The 19447-nt window shown below is 41.2% G+C and overlaps 1 protein-coding gene across 4 annotated transcripts in view; it reads left to right on the forward strand.

Annotated features, from left to right (window-relative positions):
- The window catches only part of SIPA1L1 (signal induced proliferation associated 1 like 1), a 382778-nt gene that overhangs the window by 227066 nt on the left and 136265 nt on the right, over positions 1-19447 (forward strand). The window lies entirely within an intron of this gene.

Here is a 19447-nt window from a genome sequence, read left to right on the forward strand (position 1 = left end):
TCTCTACTGCTGTACGTTCAGCCATTTATGGTGATCTCTTGACCCAAAAACCAAGCATACCTGTCTCACAGAGCTAATGTGAGGACTGATTTTCAGTGTGTGTAGCTTGAACACACAGCATGCTAAAGAAGAGGCTATTATCAGTACACTCCTGTTATTTTGTGTAGCTTACTTCTGGAATAGAATAATATAAATGTAGGGGTGGAAGGGACCTCATGAGGTCAAGTCTTGTCCCCTAAATCTCCCTTTCTGCATATTAAGCCCATTACTTCCTGTCCTACTTTCATTGCACACAGAAAAAAATTGATCTCCTTTGTAACAGTGCTTAACATGTTTGAAGAGAGTTATCGGGCCTCCTTCAGTCTTCTCTTCTCAAGACTAAACATGTCCAGTTTTTTAACCTGTCTTCATAGGTCAGGTTTTCTCAACCTTTGATCAGTTTTGTTGCTCTCTTTCAGATTCTTTGCAGTTTGTCCACATTCTTCTAAAATGTGGCACCCAAAATTGGATGCCTTACTCCAGCTGAGGCCTCACCAGTGCAGAGTAGAGCAGGACAGTTACCTCCCATGTCTTACATATGACACTCCTGTTAATACACCCCAGAATAAAAGCCTTTTTCACAACTGCATCATATTGTTGACTCATATTTAATTTGTGCTTGACAGTAACCCCCAGATCCTTTTCAGGAATATTGCCACCTGCCCAGTTATATCCCATTTTGCTAGCTGTGCATTTGATATTTCCTTCCAAAGTGGAGTACTTTGCATTTGTCTTTATTTAATTTCATTTTGTTGAATTCATCCTAATTCTATTTGTCTAGGTTGTTTTGAATTCTAATCTTGTCCTCCAAAGTACTTGAAACCCCTCCCAGCTTGATGTCATCTGTGAATTTTACAAGCATACTCTCCACTCCATTATTGAAGTCATGAAAATACAGACTAGAACTGGGCCAGATGATCTGTAGATCTTTATTTTTGCTAGTATAATTTGTATGCTGTCTTCTGTTGACCAAAGTTGTGTGGGTTTTTTTGAGCAGCTATTTATTCCTTTTTGAGATCAGCAGTGTTAAGATTTTGTGCTCTACTCATTACCTCAACCGCAGCTTAATAGCTTTCATAACAGCTGCCTTTAGAATCGCATAACTCAGTGTAGTTCTTCAGTGTAAATTCACTTTAAGTTCACTTTTTTTACAGTTTTAAAAATATAACCGTTGCATAGTTTCTGGAGAATTAGGCATTTTGTAGTTAGTTTCAGAAAGGGACTATTCTTAAAATAATTCTAGAATTACTTACAAAGGTTTGTTTTAGGCTTCCCTTGTTATTTCTGTGTCTACCTAGGTCTGGAAACTCCATGTGGAGAAGCATTCTTAAGATTCTGTTTATGTATGTATGAAATATGCTCCTTTTAAGGACAAAGAATTTTTGTAACTCACCTAGACTGTGTGTGATATCAGTAAAGGGAGTGGTTTAGATAGACTAAAGCAATTCTTTCACAGGCGGCTAAAGAGATTTTTGACTGAGGCATACAGGATCAGAGGGGTTTCACTAACTTCATCCAAACAGAAGTAATTCTGTTGGTAATGTAAAAGTCTATAGCCAGAGCATAGGTCAATACTATATTTGAAAATCACTAGAGAGCATAGCTGTGGGAACTGTCTGCTTTTATAGTGTATTACAAATTAGAAGTCACAGTTTCAGCACAGTCTGCTATCCAAAGGCCACTATTGGTCAGTTTTCTCCTGTCTGAATGTTTTGTTTTCAATAGTGATCAAAACACAAAGATTTTTCCATACAGTTAGTAGTCCACTGGCAAAAATATTGAAATATTAATAGAAACTAGTAGTAACAGAATGCCTGCCTGATTTTGTAGCAATTGTGTGCATAACTCCCACTGAAGTTAATGAGAAGTTTGTTTGTGCAAGGACTGTACATTGTATTTTAAAACCACCAAGGAAGTAAATAAATATGCTGAATGCTAAACCTATTTTGAAATGTACTTAGAATGTAGCATGGGATATTTGGAAATTTGAAACTGTGTGTCAGGGAAAATATTTTTTTTAAATACATATTTTGAGTATCCCTTATTGGCTTTGCCAAGAGAGGCCTAATACTCAACTGGATGGCATTTCTGTTGGTCTGTAATGTAAATTTGGAACATCAGTTTGCTGCAGATTGGAACACCAGAAAAACCCAATTCACAGGAAAGTTAGGGCCCTAGATTGCTAGATACTGTAGGTAGAGCAATCTCTCTCAATCTCTGTTACCCTGTACCGCTGACTACACGTTGGGGCGGAAACTTAATTTGCTGTATGAGAACATTGTCTGCTCTGGACTGTAACTGAAATGAGAGAACCTTATAGGGAAGGCTTATCAGAGGGAAGCAGGGACCTTCGGGGTGTGTGTGTGTGTATGGGTCAGAGTGAGTAGGTGAAACAGGGACCTGGTGTTGAGTGAGGGGGCAGTGGCCTTGGTGATCGGGAGGAGGGGGGAGAGGATGGCAAAGCAGGGACCCACAAGGGGATGAAGGGGGATCTGGGTGAGTGGACATGGAAGTAGGGACCAGAAGGGGAAGATGGAAGAATGGGGTCACACAGAACCCTGGAATGGGAGACCACACAGAGCTTCTGTCATGGTGGGTGAGGTAAATAGAGGACAGTGGTATGCCGGGCTGAACACACGGGTGATGCAAAGAGCTCCTGGTATGAGGGAAAGGGTGGTTGACTGGATTTGCAGGATGTCCCTGAAATAGGAGTTTGAGGGGTGAATGGAGGAATGCAAGGAGACAGTGGCTGAGCGCATTGCACCCACCTACAGAGGCTGGAAATTGTGCATCCCCACAGTTGTAGGTCATGCTTTCTTCTGTCGAAGAAACTGTTCTTCCAGTCATTGTTCATTACCACTGCATTGTTACCAATTTGTTATGTTTGAAATTCTTTTGCTTTATTGATTTGCAAAAGTTATGGAAATCAATTTGTCAGTTTTCTACACAGAAGAGGACAAATAAAGAAAAATAGAAATATTTATTGGAGGTGAGGTGATACGGTGGCAGGGACTGGTGTTTTGAATTTTTCTACCAGATTTTAAAAATGCTAGTTGAACAAAGTATATTATGTAGCATTCTATCCAGAAAATACATTGGTTAAAATAAAATGTTGAAGCACTTGACTACAGAAGGAAAAAATACTGCATTGGACCGGTATAACTTAGATAAGAATAATGAACTTTCATTTTCTTCATGGCCCCAAACCCAGTCTGTAAAACGTTTGAAAAATTAATCATTCAGTATTATTGGGACTTGTATGTATGGGTGTTGGAATTATTCACAGTAATGTGAAATCCTAGTACAGTTAATGAAAATGAATGAGTTTCTAGCTGAAGAGGAGACCTGCAGTAACCTTACGTTATATAAACTTACATTCAGCAAACACATTTTGACCAGGTGTGGAGAGAAACCAAAACAAATGTGCTGGGCACGTGTTATCTAAAAAGAACAACCTGTTTATATTGTAATAAAGTTGGGATTAAAAAATCTGGGTGTACTACGCTTGCTTCAGTGATTAAACTAAATAACTAGTTGGTCAGACTGATTTCATTTTAATACTGATTTCATTTTGTTGCTCTTCTCTGGACTCTTTCCTGTTTGTCCACATCTTTCTCAAAGTGTGGTGTCCAGAACTGAACACAGGGGAAAGGCCTCATCCGTGCTGAGTGAAGCGGGACTACCACCTCTTATGTCTTACATACCACACTCCTGTTAAACGCTGGGATGATATTAGCCTTGTTTGAAACTTTATCACATAATGGACTTGTATTTGATTTATGACTGATTATAACCTCCAGATGCTTTTCATCAGTACTACCACCTATCAAGTTATTCCCTATTTTGTAGTTGTGCTTTTGATTTTTTTTCCTTCCTAAGTGAAGTAGTTCACACCTGTTGTCGTTGAATTTCATCTTGTTGAATTCAGACCAATTCTCCTATTTGTCTAGGTTGTTTTGAATTCTAATCCTGTCCTCCAAAGTCCTTGTAACCCCTTCCAGTTTGGGGTCATCTGTAGATTTTTATAAGCATACTTACCTCTCCATTATCCAAGTCATTAATGAATATTCTGAATAGTACTAGACCTAGTACTGACCGCTGCGGGACCCCACTGGATATGTCCCCTGCATTTGACAACAAACTGTTGATAACTACTCTTTGATTATGGCCTTGTAGGCCTATCAGTTTCATCTAGACTACATTGCTTATGAGAATATCATGTGGGACAGTATCAGAAATCAAGATACATCATATCTACTGCTTCTCCCCATCCACTAGGCCACTACCCCATTAAAGGTAGAGATTAGGTTGATTGGCATGATTTGTTCTTGATGAGTCCTTGGTGGTTATTCCTTATAATCCTATTATTTTCCAGGTGCTTAAAATTTGATTGTTTAATAATTTGTTCTAGTATATTTCCTGGTATTGAAGTTAGACTGACTGATTCATAATTCTGAAGGTCCCCTTTATTCTCCTTTTTTAAAGATAAATGCAATGTTTTCCCTTTTCCAGTCTTCTGGGATCTCACATGTCCTCCAGGAGTTCTCAAAGATAATTGCTAACAGTTCCAAGATCACTTCAGCTAGTTTGTTAAATACCCTAGGATGAATTTCATTAGGCCCTGCTGACTTGAATACATCTAACTTACCTAAATATTCTTTAACCTGTTCTTTCCCTATTTTGGCTTGCACTCCTTCCCCTTTGTTGTTAATATTAATTATGTTGAGCCTCTGGTCACCAATAACCTTTTTAACGAAGACTGAAGCAAAAAGGGCATTAAACACGTCAGTTTCTTGATGTCATCAGTTGTTAGCTCTCCTTCCCTGCTAAATACTTCCTTTCATCTTTCTCTTGCTCCTAATGTATTTAAAGAACTTATTCTTACTGCCTTTTATGTCTCTCGCTAGGTGTGCCTTAGCCTTTCTGATTTTGTGCCTTAGCCTTTCTGATTTTGTTCCTACATGCTTGAGCTATTCTTTTGAACTCCTCTGTAGCAGTTTGTCCATGTTTCCACCTTTTGTAAGATTCCTTTTTGAATTTTAGGTCATGTGATACAGGAGGGCCAGGGAACAGTGGGAGAGTGCTAAAGGGGAAATATATAAGCTGAAGGCTAATTAAGGCGTGGCTCCCTGTAGACTAGGGAAGGTGGCTGCAGGTTAATTGGAGCACCTTCACTCAATTAAGGGCCTGTTAGGAACCTAATAAAACCCCCTGCGTCAGGCAGACAGGGGAGAAGGAGAAAAGGACTGAAGCTTGGAGGTGTGTTGAGAGATTTGGAAGACCTGAGAATTGGAGTAAGGGAGACCCTGCCCAGCAGGACAGGGAGACTCCCTTCCCCCCAGTATCTAAGGACCGAGGATAACCCCACCTAAGGGGGACAAGGGTAAGAAACCCACAGGAGTTGAGAGGGGCTGGGACTCAGAGCAAGGAGCAAACCTAGACCCCTCCCCTGCTTCCCTCCTCTACCACCTTCCCGGGCTAGTAGCGGGGCCCTCGGCACCCAAGAGCAGGGAAAAGGGTGGCATCTTAGCTCCCGGCCAAGAAAAGCACAGGACCCACCAGACTAAAATCGGCCATCTTGCCACAGTCATTAAAATGCTCCTGATGGAGCCATATTCACCTCTTACTGTTCTTCCTATCTTTCCTTCTCATCAGGATAGTTTTCAATTGCACATATAATATTGTTTCCTTGAGAAACTCCTAGCGCACCTGAGCTCTTTTTTCCTTAGATATTCTTTGCCTGGGATCTTACCTACTAATGCTGAGTTGGTTGAAGTCTGCTTTTTTTTTTAAGTGAGTTGTCCTTATTCTGATGCTCTATTTTCCTTCCTTAGAATCAAATTTTTTTTTTGTCATTTCATGATTGCTTTCACCCAAATTGCCTTCTGCCTGCAGATTCAGTACCAGTTTTTCTCCCTGTTGGTCAGAATCAAGTCTAAAATGGCTGTCTCCCTGGTTACTTCCTCCACTTTCTAGAACAAAAAGTTGTCCCCAATACATTCCAAGCGCTTATTGGAAATTTTGTGTTTTGCCAAATTATTTTTCCAGCAGATGTCTGGATAAAGTCCTCCATTACTACCAGGTCTTATGTTTTTGATATTTCTGTTTGTCCTAGAAATGCTTCATTCACCTCCTCTTCCTGATTTGGTGGGATAGAGTAGATCCCCTACCATGACCCCTTATTTTTTACCCCTTTTACCTTTACCCAAAGACTCTCAACTGCTCTGCCTCCCACCTTGTTCTGGACCTCAGAACAAGTGCATACATTCGTGATGCAAATGCAAAACCTCCTCCGTTTGTACCCTGCCTGTCCAGTGTGAACAAGCAGATGATGATTGAACAAAAAATTCTTACCTCCCAGAGTTTCAATCAGCTTTCTTGGCTTGTCTTGTTTAAATTGCTGATTGGTACTACCATTTGAAATTATGCTGTCTGTTAGATTTGTTTTAAAACTCTTCTAGAGGTCCTCACTAATATAGTGTAATTGAAGACCATGTGACTGTTGGGCAGTTGATGACTCTGGTCTGAACTTTCTCACTTTATGAAAATATTTTTTCCCCATGTCTTTCAGAAACTTAGAAGTGTTTTTGTGAATTTCTTTGATTTGTTTATATTAACTTAATGTTTAATTGACTGCTTTTGGATTATATGGCCTGTATATAATTTACCAAAATGTACAATAAACTTCTAAAATTTGTATCCAGGCATATAATCCAAAGGTAACTCTCTAAACTGTTTAATTTTCTCAGTCTAATCAAATAGTAATATTGCCCCCATTTTTAGCTTTAGTTTATATTCTGATGTATAAAAAAAAATCTAAAATAGTTTAGATTCAAATCTAGCATCAAGTTTAGCATGTGGCTATCCAGTCTGATACTATTTAAAGCCCCAATCTGGTAACTTGGGTCAGAGGGCCACAGGTGCTCTGGGAGGTGGCCCGGGACCCCCGGTGATGCTGGGTGGGGAGTTGGCAGGCAGTGGTACGCGGCCTGGGATACTTGCTGGTGCTGGGGTAGGAGGGAGTCAGCAGGCAGTGGTGCGCAGCCCGGAACTCCTGCTGTTGCTGGGCGGGTTGGTGGGCAGTAGCCTGGGACCCATACTGGAGTGGAGGGGTCGGTGGATGGTGGCGTGCAGCCCGGGACCCCCTCTGGTGCTTGCAGGAGGGGAGGGTTGGCGGGGCTGGCAGACTCCCTACCCGGCTCCAACCATCATGAACCTGCAGCTCCTAGCAGGAGGGGCAGCCAGGGGCAGCTCCTGCCACAAGTGAGCTCCACAGCTCCTGTTGGCTGGGAACCGGCCGCTGCAGAAATCATGAAGGTTAAGGAAAGTCACGGAATCCATGACTTCCGTGACCTCCATGACAGACATGCAGCCTTAGTCATGATCACTGGCTTAGCTAAGCTAAACAGAGCACAAATATTGGTCAGGATGGGCCATGAAGACAGGGGCTTCAATAGCTAGGAATTGAACCCTTTTTACTGGTGTATGACAAAAAATACTCCAGTATATAAAGATTGGTAACATTTTAATCAAGTAATATAGGATATGATTTTGAAGATACGAATCATTCAGAGAAGCAAACTTGCTTTGCATAGCTTAGTGGCACACTCTGTAGATCAGCATATATTCATATATGTTGTTTTAATTTAGGTTTGTAAAAGCACAAGGGTACCCATGTTACATTTTAAGTACTTCTGACAATTGGTTAAAAATGCAATTAACGTGAACAACAACAAAATCCCAGCAGCAATCTCTCAAAGAATTACAAAAACCAAAGTATTTATTATTTGTGTTACCCTGGTACCCAGGACCCTAGTCCTGGATCTGGACATGATAGTGCCTGGTGCTGTACAGACATAGAACAAAAAGACTGTCCCTGCCCTGAAAAGCTTACAACAGATAAACTGTACAAATAAAATACTAACCATTCTTCAGACAGCATTTTCTCCCCAGAAGACTCTCCCCCAAAAATGTGCCTTTCAGTTTGCCCTGATGAAATTTGCACTAGAAAGAAAAGGAGTATGAGTATAATATGTAGCTGCATAAATATTTTTAGACCTTCTGTATGAGGAAAAAAAAGTACCCTGAAAAATGAAGAAATAAAATATGGATAAAAGTTCTACATTTCTGAAACCAGGATTAAATTGAAATTTTTCCTCTGACAAATTTCCTTTCGGTATTTGGATATTATTTGGTATTTATAGTAACTCAACTGGCAAATAGTTGAATGGTATAGGATGGTGTTTATGTGACCATCGCTTATTAGCAGTATAGTGTATAGGAAGTGGACCTCTTGTGTGGACTGGTCCAGGCTGAGGTTGATGGTGGGGTGGAAATTTTTGAAATCCTGGTGGAATCCTCAAGGGCTTCCTTCTCATGGGTCCAGATGATGATGTCATCAATGTAGCGCAAGTAGAGTAGGGGCATTAGGGGACGAGAGCTTGGAAGGGAAGGAGGCCATTGAGGAATTCCACCGGGATTTCAACAATTTCCACCCCACCATCAACCTCAGCCTGGACCAGTCCACACAAGAGGTCCACTTCCTAGACACTACACTGCTAATAAGCGATGGTCACATAAACACCACCCTATACCAGAAACCTACTGGCCGCTATACTTACCTACATGCCTCCAGCTTTCATCCAGACCACATCACACGATCCGTTATCTACAGCCAAGCTCTAAAATACAACCGCATTTTGTCCGATCCCTCAGACAGAGAGAAACACCTACAGAATCTCTATCAAGTGTTCTTAAAGCTACGATACGCACCTGGTGAAGTGAAGAAACAGATCGACAGAGCCAGAAGGGTACCCAGAAGTCACCTACTACAAGACAGGCCCAACAAAGAAAGTAACAGAACACCACTAGCAGTCACCTACAGCCCCCAAGTAAAACCTCTCCAGCGCATCATCAAGGATCTACAACCTATCCTGAAGGACGATCCCTCACTCTCACAGACCTTGGGAGACAGACCAGTCCTTGCTTCCAGACAGCCCCACAACCTAAAGCAAATACTCACCAGCAACTACACACCACACAACAAAACCACCAACCCAGGAACCAAACCTTGCAACTGACCCTGGTGCCAACTCTGTCCACATACTTATTCAAGGGACACCATCACAGGACCTAACCACATCAGCCACACCATCAGGGGCTCTTTCACCTGCACATCTACCAATGTGATATATGCCATCATGTGCCAGCAGTGCCCCTCTGCCATGTACATTTGCCAACCCGGACAGTCTCTACGCAAAAGAATAAATGGACACAAATCTGACATCAGGAATTATAACATTCAAAAACCAGTAGGAGAACACTTCAATCTCCCTGGTCACTCAATAACAGACCTAAAAGTAGTAATTCTTCAACAAAAAAAACTTCAAAAACAGACTCCAACGTGAAACAGCAGAACTGGAATTAATTTGCAAACTGGACAGCATCAGATTAGGCCTGAATAAAGACTGGGAGTGGTTAGGTCATTACAAAACCTAAACCTAATTTCCCCCATACTAATTTTCCCCTACTGTTACTCTCACCTTCTTGTCAACTGTTTGAAATGGTCCACTCTCATTAACACTACAAAAGTTATTTTTCCTCCCTTGGTAATCTACTATTAATTGAATTGTCTCGTTAGACTGACCTCACACTTGGTAAGGCAACTCCCATCTTTTCATGTATTTGCACTAGATTCATAAAGTGATCAGGAACAGCCAGCATGGATTCACCAAGGGAAGGTCATGCCTGACTAATCTAATCGCCTTTTATGATGAGATTACTGGTTCTGTGGATGAAGGGAAAGCAGTGGATGTATTGTTTCTTGACTTTAGCAAAGCTTTTGACACGGTCTCCCACAGTATTCTTGTCAGCAAGTTAAGGAAGTATGGGCTGGATGAATGCACTATAAGGTGGGTAGAAAGCTGGCTAGATTGTCGGGCTCAACGGGTAGTGATCAATGGCTCCATGTCTAGTTGACAGCCGGTATCAAGTGGAGTGCCCCAAGGGTCGGTCCTGGGGCTGGTTTTGTTCAATATCTTCATAAATGATCTGGAGGATGGTGTGGATTGCACTCTCAGCAAATTTGCGGATGATACTAAACTGGGAGGAGTGGTAGATACGCTAGAGGGGAGGGATAGGATACAGAAGGACCTAGACAAATTGGAGGATTGGGCCAAAAGAAATCTGATGAGGTTCAATAAGGATAAGTGCAGGGACCTGCACTTAGGATGGAAGAATCCAATGCACCACTACAGACTAGGGACCGAATGGCTAGGCAGCAGTTCTGCGGAAAAGGACCTAGGGGTGACAGTGGATGAGAAGCTGGATATGAGTCAGCAGTGTGCCCTTGTTGCCAAGAAGGCCAATGGCATTTTGGGATGTATAAGTAGGGGCATAGCGAGCAGATCGAGGGACGTGATCGTTCCCCTCTATTCGACATTGGTGAGGCCTCATCTGGAGTACTGTGTCCAGTTTTGGGCCCCACACTACAAGAAGGATGTGGATAAATTGGAGAGAGTCCAGCGAAGGGCAACAAAAATGATTAGGGGTCTGGAACACATGACTTATGAGGAGAGTCTGAGGGAGCTAGGATTGTTTAGCCTGCAGAAGAGAAGAATGAGGGGGGATTTGATAGCTGCTTTCAACTACCTGAAAGGGGGTTCCAAAGAGGATGGCTCTAGACTGTTCTCAATGGTAGCAGATGACAGAACGAGGAGTAATGGTCTCAAGTTGCAGTGGGGGAGGTTTAGATTGGATATTAGGAAAAACTTTTTCACTAAGAGGGTGGTGAAACACTGGAATGCGTTACCTAGGGAGGTGGTAGAATCTCCTTCCTTAGAGGTTTTTAAGGTCAGGCTTGACAAAGCCCTGGCTGGGATGATTTAACTGGGAATTGGTCCTGCTTCGAGCAGGGGGTTGGACTAGATGACCTTCTGGGGTCCCTTCCAAGCCTGATATTCTATGATTCTGTGATTTATACCTGCTCCTGTATTTTCCACTCTATGTATCTGATGAAGTGAATTCTAGCTCATGAAAGCTTATGCCCAAATAATTTGTTAGTCTCTAAGATGCTACAAGGACTCCTCATTGTTTTTGCTGATACAGACTAACACGGCTACCACTCTGACGCTTGTCTACAGAAAGAGTTTGTACCCAGTGAACTTGGTAATTCTAAGAACAGCAGTTGCCCATAAAATGCTCTGGAGATGAGGCAGACTTGTAACTAGGCTATACTCTTTTACATTAAAAAAAAAAGAAAAAAAAAGGAGGCAGTAGGTCCTCTTGTATTGGGAAAATCTACAAGTGTTGGATTGGCAGAATATTTCTTGTCACTATGTACCATGCAAGGAAGGAGAACACAGTTGCAGACAAGCTGAATTGATCTATGATGGATCCTAATGAGTGCCTTCTGGCAAACCAAATCTTCCTCGATGAAGAACACTGGAGGTGGATCTTTTTACCACTGAGTTGAACAAGAAGCTGTCAGTCTTCTGGACATGGCACAAAAAGATATCACATTAGCAAAAGACACTTTCTCCAACTTGTAGCAAAAGTCCTGGCAAAGCTTAGAAGAAATCAGATCAATAGTTGCATACTGGCACAGACAGATATGGTACTCAGTTCTGTTGTAGGTGGCCAAAGCCAACTGCATTGGGCCAAGACTTTTGCCTCAGATGATATCTTAAGCCTGCGGCACCCCACTCCATTCCAGCCCAGTAGCCATGCTGAAATCTTGACTTCTGTAGAGATCTGCAGGCCTGTTTTCTCCAAGCCGCTGGTGCATGTCTTCCTGGCATCTTGGAAGGATCTGCAACTCTAAATGGAAAAAGTTTGGGTGTGATGTGGTCAGGAACAAGTGGACCCTTTTACTTGCCCTGCAAAAATCTTAACTACCTTCTTCGTCTGTTTGAGTCCAACTTAGACTGATCGCATGCTGGTATATTAGACAGCTGTTTTCGCCTATCATGACTAGTGTAAGGTCAGATCAGTGTTTGTCCAGCTGCCATTCATTAGATGCATGTGCATTTCACTCTTTTGAAATCTCCCATTGAAATGCCCCCTCTGTCATGAGATATGAATGTAGCCCTGATAAATCTTAGGAAAGCTCACTCAGTTCCTGTGAATTTAATCTCCTTGCATGGAAGGTCATTTTTCTACTGACTCATTTCAGTTTGAAGAATGATTGATTCAACTTCAGGCCCTAGTGGCTAATCCACCTTTTACTAGATTTTACAAGAATAGAGTTGTGTTGCAAATCCTTTGAGATTTGCCACTTGTAGCTTTTGAAGTTACTCCTTAATGAGCCGATTGTCCTGCCAGTATCACTCTAATTCTCTTTTGGGGAGGGAGAAGGCAGGGATACTACTTTGATCATGATTGAACATTTTGAATTGGGAGTAGATCTAAAATAATAAAGTTAAAAATTATCTGGGAGCTGCAGGAAAGCAGCTTGGCCAGATCTTGGGATACTTCATTGTTAACCTTTGTTCTGTTTAAAACTGATCATTTGTTCCTACTTTTTTCTATCTCTTCACTGGTTTCCAATATGTGATATTTTACTGTTTATCATGTGACTACATATTTTCTTTAATAGTCTTTAGTGAGTGCTTTTATATAAAACTCTTTGTAAATCCATCTACATATTGCATACAGATTCTCTTTTATTCGTTGTTTTGTGCTTTCCTCAATAAATTGTAATGGAGTGGAAAGACATGACTTTCCATGCCATGCTAGTTTGTCTCTATCATATTATGTTCATCTATATATTTATAATTCTGTCTTTAATTATAGTTTAAGGTAATTTACATTGTGACGGGAGTAAGGCTCACTGCTCTATAATTCCCATGATCCCCTATCATCTTTGTTTAAAGATAAGTACAATGTGCCCTACCCTCCAGTCCTAGCTGATTTTATTGATGGATTACATATTTTGTGCTAGCTACTTATTTCTTGTTTTTCTTCAGAATTGTTGTATGAATGCCATCTGGTTATTGGTGACTTGTTGCTATTTAAATTATATTTGTTTAAACTCCTCTTTTTGACCCTTCAGCCCCGTAACAGTTCCTCATCTGCATTACCTCTGAAGAATAGATTGTCCAATTGCTCCTTGCTCTCTCATTTTGGGGGCCCAATTTGAGACATTTAGGGCATGATTTTTTCAGAGTACATAGCATTATATGTTCGTGTGAGGGAGTTGCTCATTTGGGGGAAGGATCATGTGATCATTGGGAGTGAATTTTTCTGTCTGTTCTGTGCTTGCTTGCTTGAAGATTATAGTATAGTCTGCTTTGGGATCTGTGTGCTGAGCAAGTGGCCTGCTAGGTTAGGCTGAGAGGTTATTACCTACCCTGCTTCTCTGCCCTCCGCCCCCACTATCCTTTGATCCCAGCCCCTTTGTGATCCCTTGACAAGGGCGCAGGCCTCAGTCAGGGAGAAAAGGTGTTTAAAAAGGCAACCAGAGGTGCTAACAAACTAGAGCAACATACAGAGGTGTTCTGTGGAGAAATTTAGAAAGGGAGTGTGAGAGGCAGATATACCCAACAAGCGTACTCTAAGCTTAGACCAATAATCCCCTTTAAAAAAAAAAAAAAGGCAGCAAGAGTAAAAATAGTGCAGGCAGAATTCCAGCTGCAAAGTGGAGGCTATACAGTTTATTGCACTGAATGCAGCATGTATGATTACCTGGCTTGTGGGCAGGTGGCATTTGTTTGCATACTGTGCAATCAGCTCATGGCCTTCAAAGAGACAGTATGGGCTCTAGAGGCCAGAGTGGCTGACCTGAAGGAGAAAAAGGAGATAGAGGTATGTGAACAAAATTTACACGAGCATAATTGAGTAGTACCATCCCCAGACTGACAGCCTCTGTGCTTTCAGGAGGATGAAAGCACAGAGGCTGGGAAAGAGAACATAAAGATGAAACGGAGGGAACCAATCCCACAGTTGGGATCCTCCTTCCAGATGATGTCATGGTATCCTCTCACATTGAGGATACTCCTCTGTGGAGGGACCCTCAGTTACTAGAAAGAGCCAGATAATAATAATGGGGAATTAGATCATTAGAAATGTAGATAATTGGGGTTGTGATTATTGGGAGAACTGCACGGTAAATTGCTGGCCGGGTGCAAAGGTTGTAGCTCTCACAAGACATCTAGATAAACTTATGGTGCAGTGCTGCGGAGGAGCCAGTAGTCATGGTACTTCTGAGTACCAAAGTCATAGGGAAAGGTAGGATAGAGGTACTGCAGACCCAGATTTAGGCTGGTAGGTAAAAGATTATAGTCTAGGACCTCCATGTTAGTGTTCTCTGAAATGCTGGGTTTTAGGTTTATTAGGAACTGGAGAATCTTTTGGGAAAGGAGGACCCTACTCAGGAAGGATGGGATCCACCTAAACCAAAATGGAACCCCAAACTGCTGGCATGTAAAATTAAAAAGATTGTAAAAGTTTTTTTAAACTAAGGGCTAGGGGAAAGCCAACAGGTATGGAACAGCAAGCAACTGAATATTGACAAAAAATGTACAAGTGCATATATACAAATGCTAGAAGTCTAAATACTAAGATCAGTAAAGTTGAGAGCCGGGCATTAAATTAAGATATTGATAGAAAAGGCACCACAGAAACTTGATGGAATGATGACAGTCAATGAGACATGGTAATACCAGGATACAAATATATAGAAATGACAGAGTAGTTCTCGTTGTTGGGGGAGCAGCAAAGAAAAATCAAAGAAACCCACTTCAGTAGCGTTTAACTTCAAAAATGGGAATTACACAAAAATGAGGAAGCATTGTTAAACAGTAACAAGGGTGAAATGCTTGCAAACTGATTGAAAAGTATTTTAAAATACAGTAATGGAGACTCAAACTAAATGTATACCCCAAATTAAAAAAAAAAAAAGCAGTAAGACAACCGAAAAAATGCCACCATGGCTAAACAGCAGAGTAAAAGGCAGTTAGAGACAAAAGGGCATCCTTTAAAAATTGGAAGTCAGATCCTAGTGAGGAAAACAGAAGCATAAACTCTGACAAGTCAAGTGTAAAAATGTAATAAGGCATGCTAGGAAAGAATTTGAAGAGCAACTAGCTAAGGACACACAAACTAACAGCACTTTTTTTAAAGTACGTTAGAAGCAGGAAGCCTGCCAAACAATCAGTGGAGCCATTGGACAGTTGAAGTGCTAAAGGAGCTCTCAAGGAAGACAAGGCCATTGCAGACAAATTAAATTAATTATTTGCATAGGTTTTCACTTCAGAGGATGTGGGGAATATCCCCACAACCTGAGCAATTCTTTTAGGTGACACATCGGATTAACTGTCCCAGGTGAGGTGTCATTAGAGGAGGTTTTGGAACAAATTAGTAAATTAAACAGTAATAAGTCAGCAGGACCAGATGATGATCACCCAAGAGTTCTGAAGGAACTCAAATATGAAATTGCAGAACTACTAACTGTGGGATGAAGAAAAGGAGTACTTGTGGTACCTTAGAGACTAACAAATTTATTTGAGCATAAACCTGTCATAACTGTGGTATGTAACCTATCGCTTAAATCAGCTTCTGTATCTGATAAGCACAGGTTAATTAATGTAACATCAATTTTTTAAAAAGGGACGTGATCCTGGTGATTACAAACCTGTAAGCCTACCTTCAGTACGAAGCAAATTGGTTGAAACTATAGTAAAGAACAGTATTATCAGACATATTGATAAACTTGATATGCTGGGAAAGAATCAACATGGCTTTTGTAAAGGGAATCATGTCTCACAAATCTATTAAAATTCTTTGAGGGTGTCAACAAGCAGGGGGACAAAGGTGATCCAGTTGATATACTTGGACTTTGGATTTTTAGAAAGCCGTTGACAAGGTCCCTTGCCAATGGCTCTTAATCATAGAATCATAGAAGATTAGGGTTGGAAGAAACTTCAGGAAGTCATCTAATCCAACCCCCTGCTCAAAGCAGGACCAACCCCCAACTACGTCATCCCAGCCAGGGCTTCGTCAAACCAGGCCTTAAAAACCTCTAAGGATGGAGATTACACCACCTCCCTAGGTAACCCATTCCAGGGCGTCACCACCCTCCTTGTGAAATAGTTTTTCCTAATATCCAACCTAGACCTCCCCCACTGCCACTTGAGACCATTGCTCCTTGTTTTGTCATCTGCCACGACTGAGAACAGCCTAGCTCCATCCTCTTTGGAACCCCGCTTCAGAGAGTTGAAAGCAGCTATCAAATCCCGCCTCACTCTTCTTTTCTCCTCATAAATCATGTGCTCCAGCCCCCTAATTATTTTCGTTGCCCTTTCCTGGACTCTCTCCAATTTGTCCACATCCTTTCTGTAGTGGGGGGCTCAAAACTGGACGCAATACTCCAGATGTGGCCTCATCAGTGCTGAATAGAGGGGAATAATCACTTCCTTTGGTCTGCTGGCAGTGCTCCTACTAATGCAGCCCAATATCCTTTTAGCCTTCTTGGCAACAAGGGCACACTGTTGACTTATGTCCAGCTTCTCGTCCACTGTAATCCCCAGGTTTTCAGCAAAGTAAACTGTTATGCTGTAAGAGGAAAGGTCCTTTCATGGATTAGTAACTGGTTAAAAGACAAGAAACAAAGGGTAGGAATAAATGGACAGTTTTTACAGTGGAGAGAGGTAAATAGTGAGGTTCCCCCAGGGATCTGTACTGGGACCAGTGCCGTTCAACATGGTCATAAATAATCTGGAGAAGGGAGTGAACAGTAAAGTGGCGAAAGAGGATAAAAAAATTACCGAAGGTAACTGGGTTTTACAAAGGGCTATTGCTAAACTGGGTGACTGGTGACAAAATGGCAGATTAAATTAAAAGTTGTTAATTGCAAAGGAATGCACAGTGGAAAAATAATCCCAGCTATACATACAAAATTATGGGGTCTAAATTAGCTGTTACCACTCAAGAAAGAGATCTTGGTGTCACCGTGGATAGTTCTCTAAAAACATCCGCTCAGTGTTTGGCAGCAGTCAAAAAAGCTAACAATGTTTGGAACCACTAGGAAAGGGATAGATAGTAAAACAGAAAATATAGTAATGCCACTATATACATCCCATGGAACGTCCACACCTTGAATAGTGTATGCAGTTCTAGTCCCCCCATCTTAAAAAGATATGTTGGAATTGGAAAAGATGCAGAGAAGGGCAATTAAATTGATTAAGGGCATGGCACAGCTTTCATATTAGGAGAGATTAAAAAGACTGGGACTGTTCATCTTAAAAAAGAGATGGCCTAGGGGAGATATGATAGAGGTCTATGAAATCATGAGTGGCATGGAGAAAGCGAATAGAGAAGTGTTTTTTACACCTTCATATAACATAAGAACTGGGGGTTTCAAAGTAGCAGCCGTGTTAGTCTATATTCGCAAAAAGAACAGGAATCCTTGTGGCACCTTAGAAACTAACAAATTTATTAGAGCATAAGCTTTCGTGGGCTACAGCCCATTTCATCGGATGCATAGAATGGAACATATATATATATATATATATATATATATATATATATAAAATATACACACATACAGAGAACATGAAAAGGTGGAAGTAGCCATACCAACTGTAAGAGGCTGATTAATTAAGATGAGCTATTATTAGCAGGAGAAAAAAACTTTTGTAGTGATAATCAAGATGGCTCATTTAGACAGTTGACAAGAAGGTGTGAGGATACTTAACATGGGGAAATAGATTCAATATGTGTAATGACCCCACCACTCCCAGTCTCTTTCAAACCCAAGTTAATGGTATCTAGTTTGCATATTAATTCAAGTTCAGCAGTTTCTCGTTGGAGTCTGTTTTTTTGTACATGGCAAACGGGCATTGCTGGCACATGATGGTATATATCGCAATGGTAGATGTGCAGGTGAACGAGCCCCTGATGGTGTGGCTAATGTGATGAGGTCCTATGATGGTATCCCTTGAATAAATATGTGAACAGAGTTGGCATCGGGCTTTGTTGCAAGGATAGGTTCCTAGGTAGTGTTTTTGTTGTGTGGTTGCTGGAGAGTATTTGCCTCAGGTTCGGGGGCTGTCTCCCTAGGGGTCATCCGATGAAATTGATAGGCATCAGTTTTAAAACAAAAGAAAATACTTGTTCACATAACAGAGTCAACCTGTGGAACTTGTTGCCATGTGAGATTGTGAAGGCCAAAAGTATAACTGGGTTCAAAAAAGAATTAGATAAATTCGTGGAGCATCAGCCTGTCAGTGGGTATTAGCAAGATGATCTGGGATGCAACTCCATGCTCTGGGTGACCCTGAGCCTCTGACTGCCAGAAGCTGGACTTGGACGACAGGGATGGATCACTCAAAATCTTTCTGTTCTGTTGGTTCCCTCTGGAGCCTCTGGTACTGGCCATTGCCAGAGACAGGATACTGGGCTAGCTGGACCATTGATCTGATCCAGTAAGGCTGTTCTTATGATACTGTATGTTCAGAGAACATCTTCGGTTGACTTCAGGTGCCAATGAGAGTGCTCAGCACTTCTGTATATCAGACCCTTCGGTTTCAATAAGGGCACCTGCTGACTGGCCCTTCCCAGGCTCAAAACGAGGAACACACAGTTAGTGACCACATATGAAAAGTTTGGCTTGTGAAATAATTGAAAATTCAGTAGTTTTGTGACTGAAGTAGCCGGTCAGCCTTCAAGAGTTATCCTATTTAGCTATGTAAAATTATTTTTATAAATATGGTTGATGAAGTGTTACTAGGACGACAATTGCATGTCTGAATGGCTGCACAAAAACATCAGTATCACAAACTGCTTGCACTGTTTTTGCTATGTGTACTGGAATTAGTTTGCATTTTTCCTTCCTAAATGTTCAGCTTTATATAAATACCTGCTGCTGTTTCAAACCGATTGTGTCTATGGCAAGTGAAATTAAAACATACTGCCTTTGGAAGTAGAAAATGTTCTGGCAGGATATTTAATTACTGTGGAAGTAAGTACTCATTACTTTTGAGAGCTGACTGCAGAAAGTACTAGTTTTCCTAGAAACACTAGAACCCTTGATTCATAGACAATACTGCATTGTCAACGTGGTGCTGGTTCAGCAGCATCTTTCCACAGATATTTGGCAAGTATTTAAAGGCCACATTTTGTGTAATTGGTTTAGTCTTTGAAAATGATCTACTTCTTTTTGTTAAAGGATGTACACAGCAGTACAGGATTTTATGCTGACATTCTTATGCCTTTGTCTTCTACCAATCGGGGCATATTTGTATAACTTTTTGTAGCTCCTCAAAGAGTAACATAATGCTTTGTTATCAGTTTTGGTGCTGAGGAGTGTAGAAGAGCATTTCTTTCAATAGCCTTGTGAAGCTGGAATATAGGGGAGCTGTGATATTCGCAGTATTTTGTCAGCAAGTGAAACATTTCCATATCTGGGTAT

Source organism: Lepidochelys olivacea, assembly GCF_965140295.1.
Source record: "Lepidochelys olivacea isolate rLepOli2 genome assembly, chromosome: 6".
In the NCBI taxonomy this organism is placed as follows: domain Eukaryota; kingdom Metazoa; phylum Chordata; order Testudines; family Cheloniidae; genus Lepidochelys; species Lepidochelys olivacea.